The sequence below is a fragment of the Halichoerus grypus genome, chromosome 2 (genome assembly GCF_964656455.1).
Source record: "Halichoerus grypus chromosome 2, mHalGry1.hap1.1, whole genome shotgun sequence".
Taxonomy (NCBI): Eukaryota; Metazoa; Chordata; class Mammalia; order Carnivora; family Phocidae; genus Halichoerus; species Halichoerus grypus.
This window is the reverse complement of record NC_135713.1, coordinates 152798011-152819077: the sequence shown is the minus strand read 5'-3', so window position 1 is coordinate 152819077 and position 21067 is coordinate 152798011. Positions and strand designations below refer to the sequence as shown.

The following is a 21067-nucleotide window of genomic DNA, read 5'->3' as shown; positions in this document are numbered from 1 at the left end:
TACTGAGGAGAAACAAAGAGGCTAGAACTTTTCAATATTTTATATTTTGGGGGGCACTGAGGGCAGCACCTGACATGTAGCAGGAGTTTAATATCTGTTGAATGAACAAATACCTTGCAATGAATGTTTTTAAGTTCTGAGGTATTTCTCTTGTTCTCAGCTGCTCCTTGCTCTTTTTAAAATATTTTTAAAAGATTTTATTTATTTACTTATTTATTTGAGAGAGAGAGAGAGAGAGCGCAAGCCACAGGAGGAGCAGAGGGAGAGGGAGAGAGAGCTTCTCACGCGGACTCCTTGCTGAGCATGGAGCCTGACGCGGGGCTCGATCTCATGACCCCGAGATCATGACCTGAGTTGGACGCTTAACCGACTGAGCCACCCAGGCGCTCCCTCTTTGTCCTTCCTTTCATCAAATCACTTTTATCACTTAGCACTCCAGTAAAGAACTCTCCAATAAAACAAAATGGGCAAGAAGGAGCAGCTGACAAAATTTAAAAATCCAGGTGACTAACACACATATCATAGTCACCTTGCTCTTAATCAAAAGCATTCCAAATAGAACAGCAAGGAAGGGGGGTTGGGTGAGTGTCACTGCCTTGGGAATCAATTACAGCTAACCTGGAATGTGAGGATTGCTTTTCTGGGGGGTCACTTATGTGGAGACCATTGTCTCAATAATGGGAACCATATCCTGACCGTTTATAATTATAATCTAAGATGGGCTCACTCCCTACCCTGAGTCCGGCGGGACCTCCGAGGAAATTGCACACTAGCCTTTGTCAATTGCTACACCGTATAATACAGAACAGGTCCCGATGTCCACTTTGAAAATGGCAGACTGTACATGAGAAATATTTTCTGCTCGAAATCAGATCGGGCTTTTTCCAAGAGTGTACGTTCCACGGAGGCCGATTTTGACTCATAAAGGCTGGAGTGCAGGAACGAAACAGCCCAGGGTTCTGTGTTAATCACAGCAGAAATGTTCCTTCCATACAAAGGAAATCCGTGTCCCTTTGGAGGGGAGCAGGCCAGGCGGACGAGAAGACCTCGATTTAAGTGCTGGCGGCAGGACCCCGGGGAAGGTGGGGGGAGCAGGAAAGCCCTTTCTCCGAGCCTGTTGCTGTTTCAACGATTTTCAAAAGTCGTGTATTGACAGGACAGTTATTAAAACCGTGATAAAAAGATATTAAAGGCAGCGCTGTGAGAACAGGAGGCCCAGCCACACAGAAAAGGCGATTAAAGGGTGGCAGGACCCACCCACCACCCCCAGAAAGAGCCTCGCCCCTTCTCAGGGTTCCCCACCCTGGTGTGAGGGCCCAGTCAGCCTCCGCCTGGAGCCCTTCCCTCCCACCGCCCTAGAAATTCAGGAATTTCTTCTCGGCCAAATCGGCCCCATCAACAGGTGATTTTGCCCATCACTTCCCTTCTCTGCGTCTGGGTTTCTTCCTCTGTAAAAAGAGCAGGTTGTTGGCAGCTCCCATGAGTCAGGACCCATCCTGCCCTCTAGGTGCCGAGCACCCTCGCGGGCGGAGCTGAGGTCCCTGCCTCTCCGGGGCCAGTTTGCCCTACAGTCGTGGCAAGGTCAGGCCCCTCCTCGGAAGGTCGGTGAGGGCAGGTGACTGAGGACCGTCTTAATCTAGCCAAGTTCCTTTGCTCTGCCCCGGGGAGTCCTGAACTTGCAGAATGGGCCACTTCCAAGGGCATCTAAAGTCTGGTGTATCCATCTCCTGTGGCCACTGTAACACATTACCACACGCTGAGTGGCCTAAAACAACACTAGGGTATCCTCCTACCGTTCTGGTGGTCAGGGGTCCAAAATGAGACTCGCAGGGATCAAATCAAGGTGTTGGCAGGGCTGGTTCCTGCTGGATGCTCTTGGCCACCTCCAGCTTCTAGAGGCTTCCGGGCTCCTTAGCCCGCGGCCACCTCTCTCCAGCAGCCCTTCTGGCATCACATTGCCTTGTCTGACTTTGACGCCCTGCCTTCCTCTCAGGAGGACCCTTTCCATTACATGAGGCCCACCCTGATATCCCAGAATAATCTCCCCATTTCCAAAGCCTTAACCACCTCTGCAAAGCATGTTTGCCATATGAGGTTAACACACTCATAGGTCCTGGGGGTTTGGGTGTGGACATCTTTGGAGCTATCACGTCTGATGTTCTCATTTTACCCCCTTCACAATATTTGCCATTTCTCCATATCATCTTTGAACTTTTCTTTGAATTGACTCCCCCCTTTTTTTATTTTTTTATTTTATTTTTTATTTTATTTTAAAGATTTTATTTATTTATTTGAGAGAGAGAGAATGAGAGAGAGAGCATGAGAGGGGGAAGGGTCAGAGGGAGAAGCAGACTCCCCGCCGAGCAGGGAGCCCCATGCGGGACTCAATCCTGGGACTCTGGGATCATGACCTGAGCCGAAGGCAGTCGCTTAACCAACTGAGCCACCCAAGCGCCCCTCTCCCGCGTTTTTTTAAAGTAGGCTCCACACCCAGTGTGGAGCCCAACACGGGGCTTGAATTCACGACCCTGAGATCAAGACCTGAGCCGAGATCAAGAGTCCAATGCTCAACCGACTGAGCCACCCAAGCCCCTGAATTGACTCACTTTAAAAAAAAAAATGGACTTAAATCCTTCATTAGCCTCATCCTAAACAATCATATCTATGAGCTCCTGGAATTGATTGCCAGCCCTATTTTCACTAATATTACACAAAATAAATCCATAACTATTACAATGGCAAGTGTCCACATCTGTAGGATGTAACATCACTTTGCATGCCATCAGGAGTACCAAGGCCAGCCTTTGGGGGACAAAAATAGAATCCAGCCTGCTGGTTTTACCGAAGAGGGTAATTTGGCCAAGAATGCACAGCTGCTAAGAGCAAAACTTCAGCTCCTCCTACATCTTCCCCCATCTCCATGCTCCCTCATCACAACTTGAGAGCATATCAGTTTCTCTTCATAGCATCCCTACATTGGCGATTCACATCTTCTAGTGCTCAGGTCCCCTTCTGTTATGCTCAGGGATATTTTATATTTAGAAAGTGGCGTTTCTTATTGCTTCCCCTGCCGACCAGGACTCATGCATCCCACTTATCTGTGTTAAAACAGTCGCGTGTTTACTTGGCCCGCATCTGGACAGCGTCCAAGCCCCAGGGAAGAATGAACTGAAAAGGAAGGTCATTGGCCAGTGGTGACTTTGTACTGGGCTCCTTGGCATCTGTCCCAGCTGCAGGCTGAGCTTTGAAAACCACTTTCGAGAAGACAGAATTCTTTTCCATACACCCAGTGTGGGATGATATAATTATCCCCTCGTCTTACATAACAATCGGCATGCCATAAAAATAGCTTTCATTTATTGGATACTTCGTGTGGGTCAGGCGCTATGGTAAGTGCTTGCCAAACACCCATTCACGACAACTCTATGATGTAGCTCTTAGTGTCCCCACTTTACAGAGGAGAAAACCAAGTCTCAGAGAAGTTAAGCAGCTTGTCCAGATCACACGGCTGGGGTGACAAAGTCTGTATTCATAGCGCCTTGGAAGACACGAGAGAACTTAGAAATCCACCTGAGAGGGCGCCTGGGTGGCTCAGTTGGTTAAGTGTACTGCCTTCAGCTCAGGTCATGATCCTGGAGTCCCGGGATCGAGTCCCGCATCGGGCTCCCTGCTTGGCAGGGAGTCTGCTTCTCCCTCTGACCCTCCTCCTTCTCATGCTCTCTGTCTCTCATTCTCTCGCTCTCTCTCAAATAAATAAATAAAATCTTTAAAAAAAAAAAAAAAAGAAATCCACCTGAGATGAGGAAGGAGGGTGGGATCCAAGAGAGGCTGAGCAACCTGCCTGAGGACACACAGTTGATGGTAGACTCAGGGACAGTACATTCTTTCTGATTTTCTCACTTAAGCTAGTATTTCTGGGATGACTTCTTCGGACACCTGCCTGATCTGCTTCTGTTTTCTCCTCGTTACAAACATCCCTCCTCCCTGGTGCTCTGGCCCTCCACCCTTTTCACCTGGGGTTGAAAGCCGTGGAGGAATCTAAGGAGAACCCCAGAGTGACCTTTCTCCATCTCTTCCTCTAACCCACAGGAAAAAAAAAAAAGAGAGAGAGAAAGTGCAAGAAAATCTCTGTGAGTCTGTATTCACTGATTTGGAATTAGTCACAATTTAACCAGAAAAGGATTAAAGTTTGCCTTTTATGCTTTCCCCTCCCCCCAAAAAGAGATTGCTAAGCAGATAACAGAGTGGAAACAAGGTTAGATGGGGTCATGATCCAAAGGGAAACTTGTTAATGAAGATTTTAACCCAAAAGAACCTAAATGTCCGTCAATAGGGTATTGACTAGATAAATGATTCTATAGCCACACAAAGGCTACCACTAATAACTACCACGTTACCACTAATAATGATGTCATAAAACAATATATAATAATACAAGGACAAATTATGATTAGTATGTCAAAAGCATGAATACAAATCAAAATGACCCTTATTTTTATAAGTACATAACTACAGAAATGTGATTTATATTTTCTTTTTTGTGTTTATTTGTGTTTTCCAAATATGCTACGGTGAACACAGATTACTTTCTCTTCTTTTTTTCTTTTTTTTTTTTTTAAGTAGTCTCCACACCCAGCATAGAGCCCAACGCCAGGCTTGAACTCATGACCCTGAGATCAAGCCCTGAGCTGAGATCAAGAATCAGACGCTTAACCGACTGAGCTACCCAGGCGCCCCTACAGATTATTTTTTTAATCCAAGGGAGGGAAAAATATCATTAAAAAATGTAGACATAGTCATTAAGATCCACTGTTTTCTGAAGCCTGCACTCTGAGACTGAATATACAAGAAAATAAAAGATTGGCCCTACGCCTCTTTACAGAGCTGGCCATATATGGACAATGTAACAATCTTCCTACCCCACTAGAAAAATGAGCAATGGATATAAATAAGTGGTTCGCAGAAAAAACAAAAAATGGCCAATAAATATGTAGGAAGATACTCAGCCGTATTGTTAATAAGTTTTGAACATGGATATTAGAATTACAATGAGATACAACTTTTTGCTTATCAGATTAGCAACGTTGAAAATAAATGATAATGCTCAATGCTGTTAAAAGTATGAGAAAGTCAATGCTCTTGTACAACGCTGGTCAGAGTGCAAATGTTATAACCATCTCAGTTACCATGATGGATTGAATACTTGTCTCTTCACTTCCTCTTGAAATGCCACAAAAAAGACGGGACAAAAATTCTAAAAGGGAGAAATCCATGAGGACAGAGTACAGGAGAGAAGACAATGATGACACGAGGTGTCAACAGAATCTTGGAAACTGGAAAGTAGATTGGTGAGTGGTAGCTGATGGAGTGGATCAGAAAAGGCTGGAGACTCAATGCCAACCAGAAGCAAGCCCGCAGATGGGCTCAGGAATTGGAGGTGCCAGCTACGTCAGAAGGCGGGGTGGGGTGGGGCTAAAAAACAGGAAGTTCTATTGAAACTACGGTATGTTTACAAAGCATTTTAGAGGCTGACTTCATAGCACAGGCAAAAGACAAGCTAAGCTAGTTACCTCTCTACCACCCCAGCAGGAGGAGAATGTTTACTCTGGAGAAACTAAACCAGAAAAGCTCCAGACTAGGGCACACTGGGCCACACCAGATGGCAAGGTAAGTCACCATACTACAAAGAGAAGGGGGATGGAGGGAGGGCAGATCCTTCAAAGGCTGCGTATTGAATGATGAGATCCTACCTTCCTTCCCCTGACAGCCTCCCAGAATGCCTACAGCCTGACTCGTACCCTCCAGGCAGGAGATCAGAGAGTTTTTCTCAACAGAACCCAACTGGCTCTAGAGAGGTCTCCCAAGCACATGGCCTGATATGGATTATCTCACAGAGTAGCCCAATAGCCAACAAGACCCTCCACCTGCCCCACACTCACACACACACAGAGCCTCCAGTCAGCTTCTAGTTCCTTGATCATAAAAAATGAACATTCAGCAAGGAACCACCAAACACTTAAAAAGCCTCCAATGTAAAGGACAGAACAAAACCACATAAAAGAAATTCAGGAGTAGTAGATACAATGGAGGAAGGAGAAGTAAACTGGAAAAAGAAGAACTTCAATATCTTCCAAGAAATAAAGACATCACTACATCCATAAAACAAGAACATGGTGCTACAAAAAGGGACAAGACAAGAACCTTTTTGTTTTTAATGAGGGTTAAATTAAAATATGCGGTTGAAAAAAATATGGAAACTGAGAGATTATCTGATGTGTCTGATCCTACTGAGAGAAATTTAAAAGCCTTATTGGAGAGGAAACAGTGATATGTATGTGAAAACTAAGAAAACAAAAAACCGAGGCAACCATCAACTCCAGTGGGGGAAAAATTAGATGAAAGGAAGGAAATAATATTAAAGTAGATAGCTCAGTGAACAACACTTACATAGTTATAGCATAACATATTTTTATAACATAAACATGAACACTGATTTAACCAAAATTTGTCATACAACCATATCAGGAAGTTGGGGGAGCATTAATATAAATAGGGTGATGTATCCTTACTTTTCATAGTAAGTCAATAGATAATGACTAAAATGGAAAAAAAAAAATAGCCATACAGGCACTTTAGAAACAACTAAAATAACTGAAAATGTTTGTGTCTGGTAAGGAAAACCTGGAAGTGGGAAGATAGGATGGGGAATTGCTATTTTCCATCACGTTACCTTGTGTTGCTTTAATAAAAGTGGATATGATATTTAAAATAAATAAAAAGTATGACATTTATTGGAGGAATTAAGACAAATGGACTAAGACTATAAATACATGTATAACCTTTCACCCAGCAGTAAACTTGTAAGGATTTACACTAAGGAAATAATAGGGCTAGTATGCAAAGATGTGTGTTCAATGATGTTTACTGGAGCACTGTTGGTTATTATACCAATAAATTGGAAACAGCCTAAACACCCATCAGTAGGAGACTGGTTCTATAAATTCTGGTATGTCTACACACTGGAATACTACATAGCTTTTAACAAAGACAAAGTAAGGACACCCAGGTGGCTCAGTTGACAAAGCGTCTGCCTTCTGCTCAGATCATGATCCCTGGGATCGAGCCCTGCATCAGGCTCCCTGCTCAGAGGGGAGTCTGCTTCTCCCTCCCCCGGTGCCCCTCCTCCCACTTGTGCTCTTGCATGCACATGCACGCTCTCTCTCAAATAAGTAAATAAAATCTTAAAAAAAAAAAAAAGACAAGGTAGATATTTATAAATTAACCGGAGGTGATACTCAATTGTTATTATTAAGTGAAAAAAGGTTAAAGGACAGAGTTGACATAAGAAATATTTATTTTAAAAATCTAGTTAATTTCCAGATTACATAAAGAACTCCTACAACTCGACAACAACAACAAAAACAAACAACTTGATTGAAAAATGCGTGAAGGACTTGAATAGACATTTCTCAAACAAAGAAGTATACAAATGGCCAATAAGCACAAGGAATGATGTTCCACACCACTGATTACTAGGGAAATGTGAATCAAAACTGCGATAAGATACCTCTGCACACCCATAAGGGTGGCTACTATCAAAAACACAGAAGGTAGCAAGTGTCGGCAAGAATGTGGAGAATTGGAACCCTCTTGCACTACCGGTAGGGTTGTTAAATGACACAGCCACCATGTTTGAAGTAAGACAATTCCTCAAAAAATTAAAAATAGAACTGCCATATGATCATAGCAATTCCACTTGTGGGCACATATCCAAAAGAATTGAAAGCAGGGACTCAAACAGATATTGGTGAACTCATGGTCATAGCAGAATTATTCACAATGGCCAGAAGGTGGGCAACTCAGGTATCTACCAACATGCAAATGGGTTAACAGAATGTGGTCTAGTCATACAACAGACTCGTATTCAGCCTTAAAAAGGAAGACGATTGTGACAATAGGGATGAACCTTGAGACCATTATGCTGAGTGAAATAAGCCAGTCACGAAAGGACAAATACTGTATGATTCCACGTATATGAGGTGTCTAGAGTCGTCAAACTCAGAAACAGAAAGTAGAATGGTGGTTTCCAGAAGCTGGGGAAAAGGAGAGTGGGGACGTGGTACTTAGTGGGGAGAGAGTTTCAGTTTTGCAAGACGATAAGAGTTCTGGAGATGGATGGTGATGATGGGTGTCCAACAGTGTGAATGCACTTGATGCCGCTGAACTATAGACCTAAAAATGGTAAATTTTATGTATATTTTACCGCAATACATTTTTTTTTAATTTTTTGAAGTCTAGAAATCTATACGCCAAAGAGTCCATGGTAATCTTCGGGGATGGAATCATGCAAAAACTTTCACTTTCTCTGTATTGCAGGGGGTTTATATCAACTATCATACCAGGAAAAAAAAAAGGTCAAGTTCCACTTAAAAAATGAAATAAAAGTAACCTTCAATTCTGAAAGATACCATCTTACAGTTTACAAAACACTTCCATAATCACTGTCCTGCTTAAGCATCACACAAAATCCCAGAAAATAGAGACCCAGTGCCATTTTGTAGACGAGAAAACAGGTTCAGTGGGGAGTGACTTGACCATGAGTGAGGCAAGGAACCAGGACTCCTGGAGATCTGCTAACTTGGTAAGCTCATCGCTTATCAAGCGATGCGATGTTAAGCATCACACGGAGATAAACCTGTCTGAACCCAAGAAACCCTCTCTGCGAGCCTGGAAAATGCTATCCAGGCAGCCCAGGAAACAGAAAGACAAATCAAGGCGATGGGATCTTAGGGAGATGGGGATAGACAATGTGGTTTTGGGAAGCCACCAAAGCAAATGTCTGGTGTCACCCCCATAGGGACATAACCAGCTTCACAAAACTGACCTCAGCCTTTGACAGTGCTCCCAGACCCATGGATGGATAGGGTCCTCAGACCACCGGGAGCCCCCCACTCAGGGGCGCCTCCAGCTGGCTCTCATCTGGCCCAGACCTTCTGCAGTCAGACCCCCCACCATCCCAATGTACCCGCTCCTGTGTCCTGAGCCTCACCTATCAGACCAACAACAGCGGACGTGGTTGCTGGCGCTGAACCAGCTGAAACCAAGCAGAAGTCAACAGGAAGCGTGAGAATCACCCCATGACAAAAGAGGTACAAGGACAGGAAGTGGGTTCAGCCACGAAGGCTGGAGCCCTTCATCTAGAAGTGAGGCAACCCGTGGATCAACACTCTCTTCAGTAGTGAGGAAGGGAAGAGAGAATTCAGGTCCTTGCTCCTCAGCCAGGCCTTCAAGGCTCCCCACTGTCACTATGTGCGTATGCCCCCGTCCTTGTATTTGGAGGGGAAGGGCAAGGGCAAAGCCGTCACTTACTGAGGGTAGGAGCTGCGTAGAACTTGGCATAGCACATGAACTGAAGGCAGAGGGCCCCCACGCACCCCTTTTATAGCTGGGAGACCTGGAACGAGCTGCTTGGGGTCTGAGTCTCCTTTGCCCCCTTGATGAAATGGAGGTGATACCAGTACGAGCCCCACAGGTCTGTGGATGCTTAAATGAGATAATGTGTGTAACTGGCTTCACACGGGTCCCATGAGTCCCTCCTCCCCTCTGCCTCTGCAGATTGGATCCACTCCTCAATCTTTTTTTTTTTTTTAAAGATTTTATTTATTTATTTGACAGAGAGAGACACAGCGAGAGAGGGAACACAAGCAGGGGGAGTGGGAGAGGGAGAAGCAGGCATCCCGCCGAGCAAGGAGCCTGATGCGGGGCTCGATCCCAGGACCCTGGGATCATGATCTGAGCCGAAGGCAGACGCTTAACGACTGAGCCACCCAGGCGCCCCCCACTCCTCAATCTTTATCGGATCGGACCACCGTGGTCTGGAGACTTCCCCCTCCCCTGCCGAACAGTGGCTGCAGGGCCCCCCATCTACAAGAAGCACCGTTCCTAAGAACCGCTACTGAGACCCCGCACTGACCATTCCTTTCCCATGGTGACGTGTTACCTCCCCAGGGTCACCCAGTGAGGGTGGAGGCTGCGTGGCTCTGTCTCTGTGTCCTCCAGAACGTTCAGCAGAGCACTGGAAGTTAGTCCATAAATGTCCATGGGCCTTCGAGATGCTGTGGAAACACCACCCTATATAAAGCACGCAGGCAAACTCGGGAGCCTGGGCTGAGGACCCCATAGCAGTGGGGGGAGGTTGTACGGGCTTGCATGAGGGCAGGGCCAGGCTGAGCCTTGGCTCCTCTTAGCTCCGCTCACAACCCCCTAAGACCCCTAAACATGTGAAATGTGGCAACAAGCCAAAGCTTGATGTGCCTGGGAGTCCAGCTCCTACCCACCCTCTCCATTTCCAGAAGGATCTCTGCTTAGCTTGCAGCAAGCTCAAATCTCCCTCAAAAGCAATCCTTGCGCTTGTCACCTGATCAGGAGACCCGCCCTCCTCCTGGCTCTCTGCCCTCACCTCCCTGACCTCCTCCTTTTCGGATGATGGCACTTTCTTCAAGATTGCTCCCTCCATGGGCGCCTGGGTGACTCAGTCGTTAAGCGTCTGCCTTCGGCTCAGGTCATGATCCCAGGGTCCTGGGATCGAGCCCTGCATCGGGCTCCCTGCTCCGCAGGAAGCCTGCTTCTCCCTCTCCCACTCCCCCTGCTTGTGTTCCTGCTCTCACTATCTCTCTCTGTCAAATAAGTAAAATTAAAAAAAAAAAAAAAAAAGATTGTTCCCTCCAATTGACCACTCCCCCAGGGTGCCCACCTAGCTTCTTCTTTCAGCGCACCCCAAGCCTTGTTGAGGCTTACTATGTGCCCGGTACCGTATTAAATGTTGACATAGGATAACCTGCTTTAACCTTCAAACCACCCTCTAAGGTAGAGGCTATAACTCTTCTCATTTTTTTTAAGTTGTTATTTTTAAGTAATCTCTACACACAACATGGGGCTTGAACTCACAACCCTGAGATCAAGAGTTGCACGCTCTTCCTGCTGAGCCAGCCGGGCACTCCTCTTCCCATTTCACAGATCAGGAAACTGAGACCCCAAGAGGTCACACAGCTTGCGCAAGGTCACCCAGTAAGTGGACTCACACTCTTAACTTGTACTGCAGGCATTTCAGCGAGAGTTTACTCCAGGAAGCTGCGAACTCTGAAGGCAGAGCCCTCTCCCCCCTCCCAATGGGACCTTACAGGCAATGTGTTCTAGATGTGAAAACTACGGAGTGTGAGTCATCACCAGGGAGCTGGTTAGAAATGCAGAACCTCAGACCCCACCCAAGTCCTACTGAATCAGAACTTGCATTTTCACAAAAGAACCAGGTGATCAGTTTGCTCGTCAAAGTTTTGGACCCACTGTGGTCCAAACTGAATTGAATAAATGGTGCTATATAGGCACCCACGGGGCTCTTGATCTTGGGGGCTTCATCTCTGGAGGAAGCAGAGAGCCAAAAAGTTATTGCTCAAGACTCCCCATGACTCACTTTCCACTTCCTAGGTGCTCAAGCCAGATCTCGGCCCCCTGCAAGTCTGGATGACAACGGCACGTCTTTAGAGCGCCACCTGCTGGTTTTACTTAGGTATGCATCATACGTTTCTGCCCCAGGCATCCCCTCCGAGAGGGGCAGTTCAGCCTCTGCAGCTGGCTGAGCTGTCCCTCCGGGATTCTCTGAGTTCTTGCCAGCCTGGTTTATTCACTAGTCACTAGTCACTAGTCACTATTCCCGTCACTGGTTCAGGTAACTCCTCACTCTATACATGATAATAATGCGGTATGCATGTTTGATCAACCCCTTGACCTTCTAAATTCGGTTCAGCTCAATAGACATTTCTTGAGCTCCTACTGGGTGCAAAGCATAAGACTTCAACGGACCATTCCTCTTCTCACTAACATCAGAACAAGTGGTCAAAGCAGGTGCTTCGTGTTCCAACCAAGGCATCAAGATTTAAAACTGATCCCTACCAGAAAGTATTTACAACATTCACACGTACATATTTCTATGTACCTATGTTTATATCCATCTAAAAGCAATAAGAAAAGGAAAGCATCCAGCTAGAAAACTGAGTAAAAGATATAGATAAGGTCATAGCAGAAAAAATACAAATAGGGGCATTTTTAAGAAGTGTCCCTATTTTAAACCCTTCTTACATTCTTTTTTTTTTTTTTTAAGTTTATTTGCTTATTTAAGTAACCTCTACACCCAACATGGGGCTCAAACTCATGACCCCTAGATCAAGAGTCGCACACTCTTCCAACTGAGCCAGCCAGGCATGCCAAGCTTTTCTTACATCCTTTTAAATTTGATTTTTAAAATTATTCTCTTTTCCCCATTAGTTTCATAATTATACATTCTTTTACTATTCTTTTAATGGTTATCAAGAAATTATGTGCATCTTTGAATTATTAATCCACCATAACATGTACTTTTCCCACTCCCCAGGTAACTCCAGAATCTTACAATTTAACTCCATCTATCCCCCACCTGCCTTATGGTTATTATTATCAAGTATTTTAATGTTTCACATATTTTTAAACTTCTAAGATATTTTTTTCATACAGTCAATCTTCATGTATTTTTCCTACACGTTTATCTCTTGTCATTCATTCATTCCTTCATTCTCTGCTCCCATTAGGATAATTTTCATTCTTTTTTTTTTTTTTTAAAGATTGTATTTATTTATTTGACAGAGAGAGACACGGCGAGAGAGGGAACACAAGCAGGGAGAGTGGGAGAGGGAGAAGCAGGCTTCCCGCGGAGCAGGGAGCCCGATGTGGGCCTCGATCCCAGGACCCTGGGACCATGACCTGAGCCAAAGGCAGACACTTAACGACTGAGCCACCCAGGCTCAGGATAATTTTCATTCTGCCTAAAGAGTGTCCTTTAGTATTTTTTATTGCAGTTCTCTTGGCAATGAATTTTGTTTTCATTTGTAAAATTCTTTGTTCCACCTTCATTTTTGAATATTTTTCTCTATATAAAATTCTAGTTTGGCAGTTGTTTTCCTTCAGTTATTTAAAGATTATAACAGGTAGCCTTGACTTCCACCGTCTCCTGGATCCCGTCACTTACCTTGCAAATGAGCTGTCAATATTGTTAATGCTCCCCTAAAAGTAATGTGTCTTTTTCTCTCAGCCAATTTTTAAAAATTCTCTTTGTCTTTGGTTTTCAGAAGTTTTACTACAATGTGCCTATGTGGGGATTTTTTGTATCTATTTTGCTTGAGATATGTCATCTGTTGAACTTGTGATTTAATACCTTTCGTTAATATCAGAGAATTTGTAATCACTAACTCTTCAACTATTGCTTCTGACCTGGTCACTCACTCTCCTTTACTTTACTGACTCCAGTTAAATGTATTTAGATCTTTACACCAAATTCCATATTCTCTGATGCTCTTTTCTTACTTTCCATCCTTTTTTCCCCCCACACCATGCTTCAGATTGTCTATTTTCTACAGACCTATCTTTCAGTTTACAAATCCTCTCTTCTGTTGTATCTAATCTGCTGTTAAACTCATCTATAGTTGTTTTTTTTTTTTATTTCAGTGATTGTGTTTTTCAGGTTTAGAATTTCCATTTGTTTCTCTTTAGAAATTGTTTCTAGGGGTAAGGGGCTGGGCAAAATGGGTGAAGGGGGTGGGAGGCCAGGCTTCCAGTTATGGAGTGAATAAGTCAAGGGAATAAAAAGCATAACAGGGAATATATAGTCAATGACATTGTAATAGTATTGTATGGTGACAGGTGGTAACTACACTGGTGAGTAATATAACACATAGAGAAATTGAGTCATTATGTTATACACCTGAAATTAATATAGCATTGTGTGTCAACTATACTAAAAAAAATTGGGGACACCTGGGTGGTTCAGTCGGTTGAGAGTCTGACTCTTGATTTAGGCTCAGGTCATGGTCTCAGGGTCATGAGATTGAGCCCCACATTGGGCACCGCACTGAGCATGGAGACTGCTTGGGAATCTCTCTGTTCCTCTCCCTCTGCCTCCCTCTCTCTCAAAATAAATTAATTAAGTAAGGAAAAAATGGGAAACAAAAACCTTAAAAATTTTTTAACTATTTCTAGTTAACCTTCTACTTTCTTGAATACATCAGAGTCCATGTACAATAATATTAACATCTTTTTCTCCTTTGGGTCTGCTTCTATCATCTTATTTTTTTTTTCTCATGGTTTTTGTTTATATAGTTTTGTCTTCTAGTTTATCTGTTAGTTTTTGTGAAATGCTGGATGCTGGGTAGAATGAGAAATTGCAAAGGCTCTGAATGATGTATTTTTCCAGAAGATATGTAAATTTCTGGTTGGCATTTTTTCAGGCAGTTAGGGTAGGGTCAAATCATTTGATCCGATCAGGATTGAGACTTCCAGGTTTTGTATGGACTGGTCAATGTCTGAATTGTCCTTACTGCTAGGTCATAGCCCTGCAGGTGTCTCAACTGAGACCCCAGGGTGTCAACCAAATTCTTCTTTCTTGCCAGATCTTGAACTCCAGTTTTGGAGCACTGTGATAATGCCAAGACCTTAAGTCACCATTTTCTGCTCAACCACTATGCCTCCCAAGCAAATCAGCAAATTCCTTAAGGAATTTCTCTAAGAAAAGCAGTAAAGGGGCACCTGGGTGGCTCAGTCGTTGAGCGTCTGCCTTCGGCTCAGGTCACAATCCCAGCATTCTGAAATCGAGCCCTGTATTGGGCTCCCTGCTCAGCGGGAAGCCTGCTTCTCCCTCTCCCACTCTCCTGCTTATGTTCCCTCTCTTGCTGTATCTCTCTCTGTCAAATAAATAAATAAAAATCTTTAAAAAAAAAAAAAAAAGCAGTAAAGAAGATGCCTCTCACCTCAAAGTGTTTTCTTTCTCTACAGGATCCTGGTTACTTAAGTTCTGCCCACATTGGTTACTCTCTGAAGCCTTAAAACAATTGTGTGTGTGAATGTGGGTGGGTGTGGGTGCTTATGCATGTGATCTAATTTTTGCATTGTTCTCTAAAGGAATTCTGGTCTGATACAAGTCAGCCTGTCTTGACCAGAAGCTAAAGTCAACTAGTACACATTTTTTAAAGGATAATTCAGGGGCACTGGGGTGGTTTAGTCAGTTGAGCATCCGACTCTTGATCTTGGCTCAGGTCTTGATCTCAGGGTCGTGGGTTCAGGGCTCCATGCTGGGCATGAAGCCTACTTAAAAAAAAAAAAAAAAAAAAAAGGATAATTCGGACTATTCTGTGGAAAACAGACCATGGGGGGTTAGGTGAGGGAGGGGAAGCAGGAAGGAAAATGAAGAGGCTATATTGCAGTGTTCCAAACAAGTTACTGATAAGTGTCTTGAGGTAGGATATTGACAGTGATCACAGAGAGGTGGAAGATTTCAAGATTTTTCTTTTTTTTGGTAAAGATAAAGTTATAGTAGGCAAGACAAGGTGAGTGAGGGTGACAAGGCAATTCTATATGCTGCTGGAGGGAGTCTAAACTGGTACAACATTTATGAAAGGAAATTTGACAATATTTATCACAAGTATTTAAAATTATATTATACTTTGACTCATCAATTCCATTTCAAATAATTATTTTAAGGAAAGAACACCAAGATTTTGCAGTCAAAACACTTCCTGGGGCACCCGGGTGGCTCAGTCTGTTGAGCGACCACTCCTGGTTTCAGCTCAGGTCATGATCTTAGGGTGGTGGGATTGAGCCCTGGTGATGGGCTCCACAATCACTGGGGAGTCCGCTTCCCCATTCCCTCTCCCTCCGCCTCACCCCTGCTCAACACAACACTCTCTCTCAAATAAATAAATCTTTAAAAGAAAAATCACAGTTCCTGCAGAAATTTTTTATAGTGGGGGAAGTTGAAAACAACTTAGATATAGATTAGATAGCTATTAGATAGTAGATTAAATAAATGACTACATCTATTAAAAATGAGGGCATGGGGCACCTGGGTGGCCCAGTCAGTTAAGCGCCCAACTCTTGATTTTGTCTCAGGTCTTGATCTCAGGGTGGTGAGTTCAAGCCCCACCTCATGCTCCACCCTGGGTGTGGAGCCTGCTTAAGATTCTCCCTCTCCCTCTGCCCCTCTGCTCCCCTCCCTCCCTCTCTTAAAAAAAAAAAAATTAGGGCACAAAAGACTGTTTATTGGGGACCACAAGATAACAACCGAAAAAAATCAGGTCCTAAAAGTATACCGTACGATCCCACTTATTATCTTATGATAATCATATATTATATAATACATAATTATTTTAACATCACCATATGTGGTAAAGATATTATTATATACAAATAGGCTGGAAGAACAAACACCAAAATATTTATGGGAGCTACCTGGAGAGGTGGTGTAGAGCTTATGTTTTTCTTCTTCGTGTGTGCTTTTATGAATTCTCTACATTTTTCCCCCCAATGGTAGTTTTTTTATAATCAGAAAAAATATAAATTTTTTTCACTCCCGACTCTGTCCCTTACTCTGGCCTTACCCTTCTCAAGCCCTGAGGACTCTCAGCTGTCAGGGAGGCTTTTCAGTTCTGGGATAAAGAGCGAAGGCTCAGTAAATCCTCCATCAAAGCGTCCTTTCGAGCTCTCTTTCTCTTGCGCACCCCCGCAGGAAGTGGGGAGAGGTTTCTCTCCCGCTTACGGCCCTGAGATCAGACCTCCGGGCCGCTTCTTCAGGCGCCCTTCCCGCACCTGTCCCAGAGCGCCTGCGCACCTGGGGTCGGCGACCCGCAAGGCGACTGTGTGAGTTTCACGCCGGCGAGAGGCAAAGGGGCGGGAGCGTTCGCAGACCAGGTGAGCGGCAGGTGCACAGCCCCGCGCAGGCGCAGCGGGCTGGGGCATGCCTCCCAGCTTTCCTGCTCGCCTCGCCCGCTGCCGCACCCCTGCTTCTCCTCCTCCGCCCGCATCCCGCACCCCGCGCCCCTGTCCTTGCCAGTTTCATCCTCACGTCCAAGCTAGGTGTCTCCTTCTCTCAGGATTCTTTTAGTTGATCCTATTCTGTGGCTTCTGTGGTTTCCGGGCCAAAGGGCTCTCAAGCATTTAAAGCCAGCCTTGGGCTCAGCCTGAGGTGGCCTCTTTCCTGTTCTGAGATCCCAGGCCTCTGTCTCCTCCCGCCCCTCCCCCCCCCCCAAGGCCACCATCCCTCATTCCCGTGTCCCAGCTCAGGGCGTCTAGGTCTGTGTGCACGACTTCAGGCGGTATACAAGGAGAACCTTGTGGGGTTTTGGGGGTTTTTTTCCCCATTCAACAGTAGGTATTAAATGTGCTGTTTCTTAAAAATACGATTAGGGGCGCCTGGCTGGCTCAGTCGGTGGAGCGTGCGACTCTTTAAAAAAAAAAATTTTTTTTTTTTTAAGATTTTATTTATTTATTTGACAGAGACACAGTGAGAGAGGGAACACAAGCAGGGGGAGTGGGAGAGGGAGAAGCAGGCTTCGCGCGGAGCAGGGAGCCCGATGCAGGGCTCGATTCCAGGACCCTGGGATCATGACCTGAGCCGAAGGCAGATGCTTAACGACTGACCCACCCAGGCGCCCCCCAAAAAATTTTTTTTCAAAAAAAAAAGGATAATTAGGGTATCAGAAGCGTGATTTCACAGGTATGGGTGCTTAGGAGGCAAGAGTCAATATTTAAGTTTAAAATGTGATTCTATTTCTTTTTTCAAGACAAATCAAGTAAGCAGTGGTATATGGGGCACTTTGATATGGCAAAAAATAACTGAAGACAAACCACTAGGTAGTAAGGCCTTTCTCCCTCATCCCCAGACCATCTTCCCTCCCCTTCCCAGACTCACCTCCTGCAGAACCTACTTGAGACCATGCTTTTTCAAAGACAACATTGGGAACAGTGGCTAAAGTAAGGCTGACCCCTCACGGCAGGCTCATTCACCTGTCTCCAGCCAGATGGGAGGTTCTCAGCCCATTATGACTGTGAGGAGTGAACTTCCATGTGGATTCCAAAGGAGTGTCGAGCAAAAACTGGAATGATCACGTTTCCCGAACTTACCTGGCACACCGCCCCACCCCCCAGCCCCACACCCTTGAGCAAGGCTTGTGAAGGTAGATTTATTCATTTAACAAACGTTGATTTATTGGGCTCAAAGGATACCAGGCCCCTGGGCTACAGAGATGAGCTAGCACCCCCTCCTTTAGGGTCTTGAAAGAGAGAGATGCAGGTGGGAGCAGCAGGTGACGAAGCAGAGAGATGTTCACACTGGAAAGGAAAAAAAGCATGAAAAAGATCACAGAGCCCCAAAAGCCTTCAAGGGATCTGAACTGAAAGCCACTTTGTGGCCACACTGCATGGTGTGAGACAGCCAAGGGGAGGGCGGTGAGGGCCTTGTGGGCTGGCTGAGTGCGGGCTTTGCACTGAGGGCAGTGGGGAGCCACGGAAGTCCTCAGAGAGAGGGAGGGAGGGAGGGATGGGGGGAGACCTGTGAAAACACTCAGAGCCTGCTGCATACCATGGTGCAGCTGGGCTAAGGGGGCTGAGGGCCGCGGGGGGGAGCTGGGAATGCAAAGCAGCCCTTATTCCGCCTACCAAGCCTGGTGCCCTGGTAGGGCTGCCTTCAACCGGACAAGGGGCATCTTTGTTTTCTGTTCAAAGGCCCGAGGTTTCGCCTGTGCTACCAGCAGCCCAAGGCTATGTGATAAATGGGGAGAGCCCAAGGAGGTGGGACAAAGGGAACAGGGAAGACCGAGATTTCAGAGGCCCGGGCAGCCTTGGGGGGAGGGAGTGAGCCCAGGAAATGTACAGCAGCATGAACGAACTGAAACCCCAAAGCAGGTCCCAGAGCTGGCTGGCACGAAGCAGGGCCAGGGCCTGACAATTGCACAGGGGTGAGGAGACCGTCGGGGCTGCACCCCATTCTGGGTCCTCCCCTGGCCGCAAGGTGGGGGGTGTGGCCTCACCGAGGAGCCCCATGTGGCTGAACTCTGTTGGCTGGTGCGGGGGAGGGGAGCAGGGCATCTTCAGGGATCACTAAAGCCTTGGTCTCTGTGTGGGCTTCCCTGGGGACCAGAGGCTCCTCTGTTCCATACTTTTGGGGTTCTCTGCCCTCCTTGGCTAGGCTTTCCCATCTGTCCACATTCCTCAGGCCAATCAAGATGCTGATGAGTGGAGGCAGAGCAGGAGGAGGGTCAAAGATTTGTACAAACACACACACACACACACACACACTCAAGCAAGGCAAGGAGATTCCCACCTCCTGGCCCACGGGCATCATTCAATTGCAACCACCATGAGCATGCACAGGGGCGCAGCCAGCTGGCTCCCCATCCTCCACCCTGCCCCAGCCTCACCCAGACCCAGGACGGAGCGAACCTCCACTGCCAGACTATGGACATTCAGCTCAAAGACCTCCTGTCTCCTCACCAAACGCAGCCCTCGGTGTCCCTGATCAGGCCCCGGTCAGTGATCCAGGTGTGCCCACTGAGCATGTGCAGCGGAGGACGACCATTGTCAGGTGTCCTTCCTCGGATGGCAGTGCTAGGAAGACCAAGAGCCTCTGCCCTAGTACAGGTTGGCCTTCACCTTCATCCCCTTCTTCCTTCCCCTCCCCCACCTGCTCCACCCTCCTTGGCCTCAGGGTATCAGAAGTTTAATTGCAGGGTATCAGAAGAAACCTGCAGTTTCTGGCTCCAAGTTTGCTCCATCCCTTTTGGCCTTTGATATTTGGGGTGACTCACTTTCACTTTTCTTAGTAAAGTGTTGGCCCCGGCATAAGGTTCTGAATGGCAGGAGTGACCCCATCCTCTTAGGGTGGCCTCTGCTTCACGCCCCCCACCCCGTCCCCACAACGGGTGGAGAGAAGGTGTAGCAGAGAGCGTGGGGCGTCCCTGCTGCTGGACACCCGGGGTCTCTCCGGGGGAGCAAGAGAGCCAGGACCCGCGGGATTCCCACTTCCCTGGGGATGCCACAGAGGGATGATGGGGACAGAGGATCACCTCTGTCGAAAAGAGCCACCTCTGCTTCCGGTCCTCCTCCACCCAGCCTGGATGAAGGAGCACATCTCCAAGCTGCCCAGGACCGCAGCCATCTCCCAGGCCAGAGGGTCCCAGTCATTCCTCGGGGAAATTGCTAAACACTTGGATTCCAAAAACACACTGTACACGTATGATCGTGGACATGTAGATTCAAGTAAGATGTAGATTTGAGTAAGACAGGCACCATGCAGAAGCGTTCGCGCCCTGCGCTATCTTTTGGCAAAAAAAAAAAAAAAAAAGCGGGGAAGGGATACAAAGCAATTTCTGTATTTGCTTGCGTAGATATAAAGATAAAGAAGATGCACAAGAATAACCACTAATGACAGGGGTTATCTCTTCTTCTAAGAATTGTGGTAAAACAGGGCGCCTGGGTGGCTCAGTCGGTTAGGCGTCTGTCTTCGGCTCAGGTCATGATCCCAGGGTTCTGGGATCGAGCCCCACATTGGGCTCCCTGCTCGGCAGAGAGCCTGCTTCTCCCTCTGCCTGTCTGCCTACTTGTGTGCTCTCTCTCTCTTTGTCAAATAAATAAATAAAATCTTAAAAAAAAAAAAAAAGAATTGCGGTAAAACCAATACGACATAAAATGTACCATCTTAACCATTTCTGAGGGACATTCAGCACGTTCACACTGTCCTGCAGCCGCCACCACTGTCCATCTCCAGAACATTTTTCTTCTTCCCAAACTGAAGCTCTAGACACATTAAGAAATGGCACTCCATTCCCCCTCCTCTAGTCCCTGGCCACCACCATTCTACTTGGTCTCTGTGCATCCGACGATCCTAGGAAATTCATATAAACGGAATCCTACAGTATTTGTCCTTTTGTGACTGGCTTCGCTCAGCATCGTGTCCTCAAGATTGATCCACGTGGGAGTGTGTGTCAGAATGTCCTTCTTGTTGAAGGCTGAGTAATATCATCTGAATGTATTACTTATTCAAGAAATTAAATAGTTTTTCCAGCATTTATTATGATAATTTCCAACCGTACAGCAAAGTTCAAAGAATTTTACAGAGAACCCATACATGCAATACTCAGATCCCACCATTAACAAGCACTATCCTTACATTCTATCTATCCACTCATTGATCCATCCAATTAAAAAATTAATA

General features: G+C 45.9%; 1 long non-coding RNA gene across 1 annotated transcript; it reads left to right on the top strand.

Moving 5' to 3' along the window:
- The first annotated feature begins 5538 nt into the window (after positions 1-5538).
- On the top strand, positions 5539-15198 carry LOC118537139 (uncharacterized). Its single transcript, XR_013446007.1, has 3 exons — positions 5539-5667; positions 11485-11566; positions 14409-15198. It is a non-coding gene; the product is annotated as an uncharacterized LOC118537139 (long non-coding RNA).
- The last annotated feature ends 5869 nt before the right edge of the window (positions 15199-21067 follow it).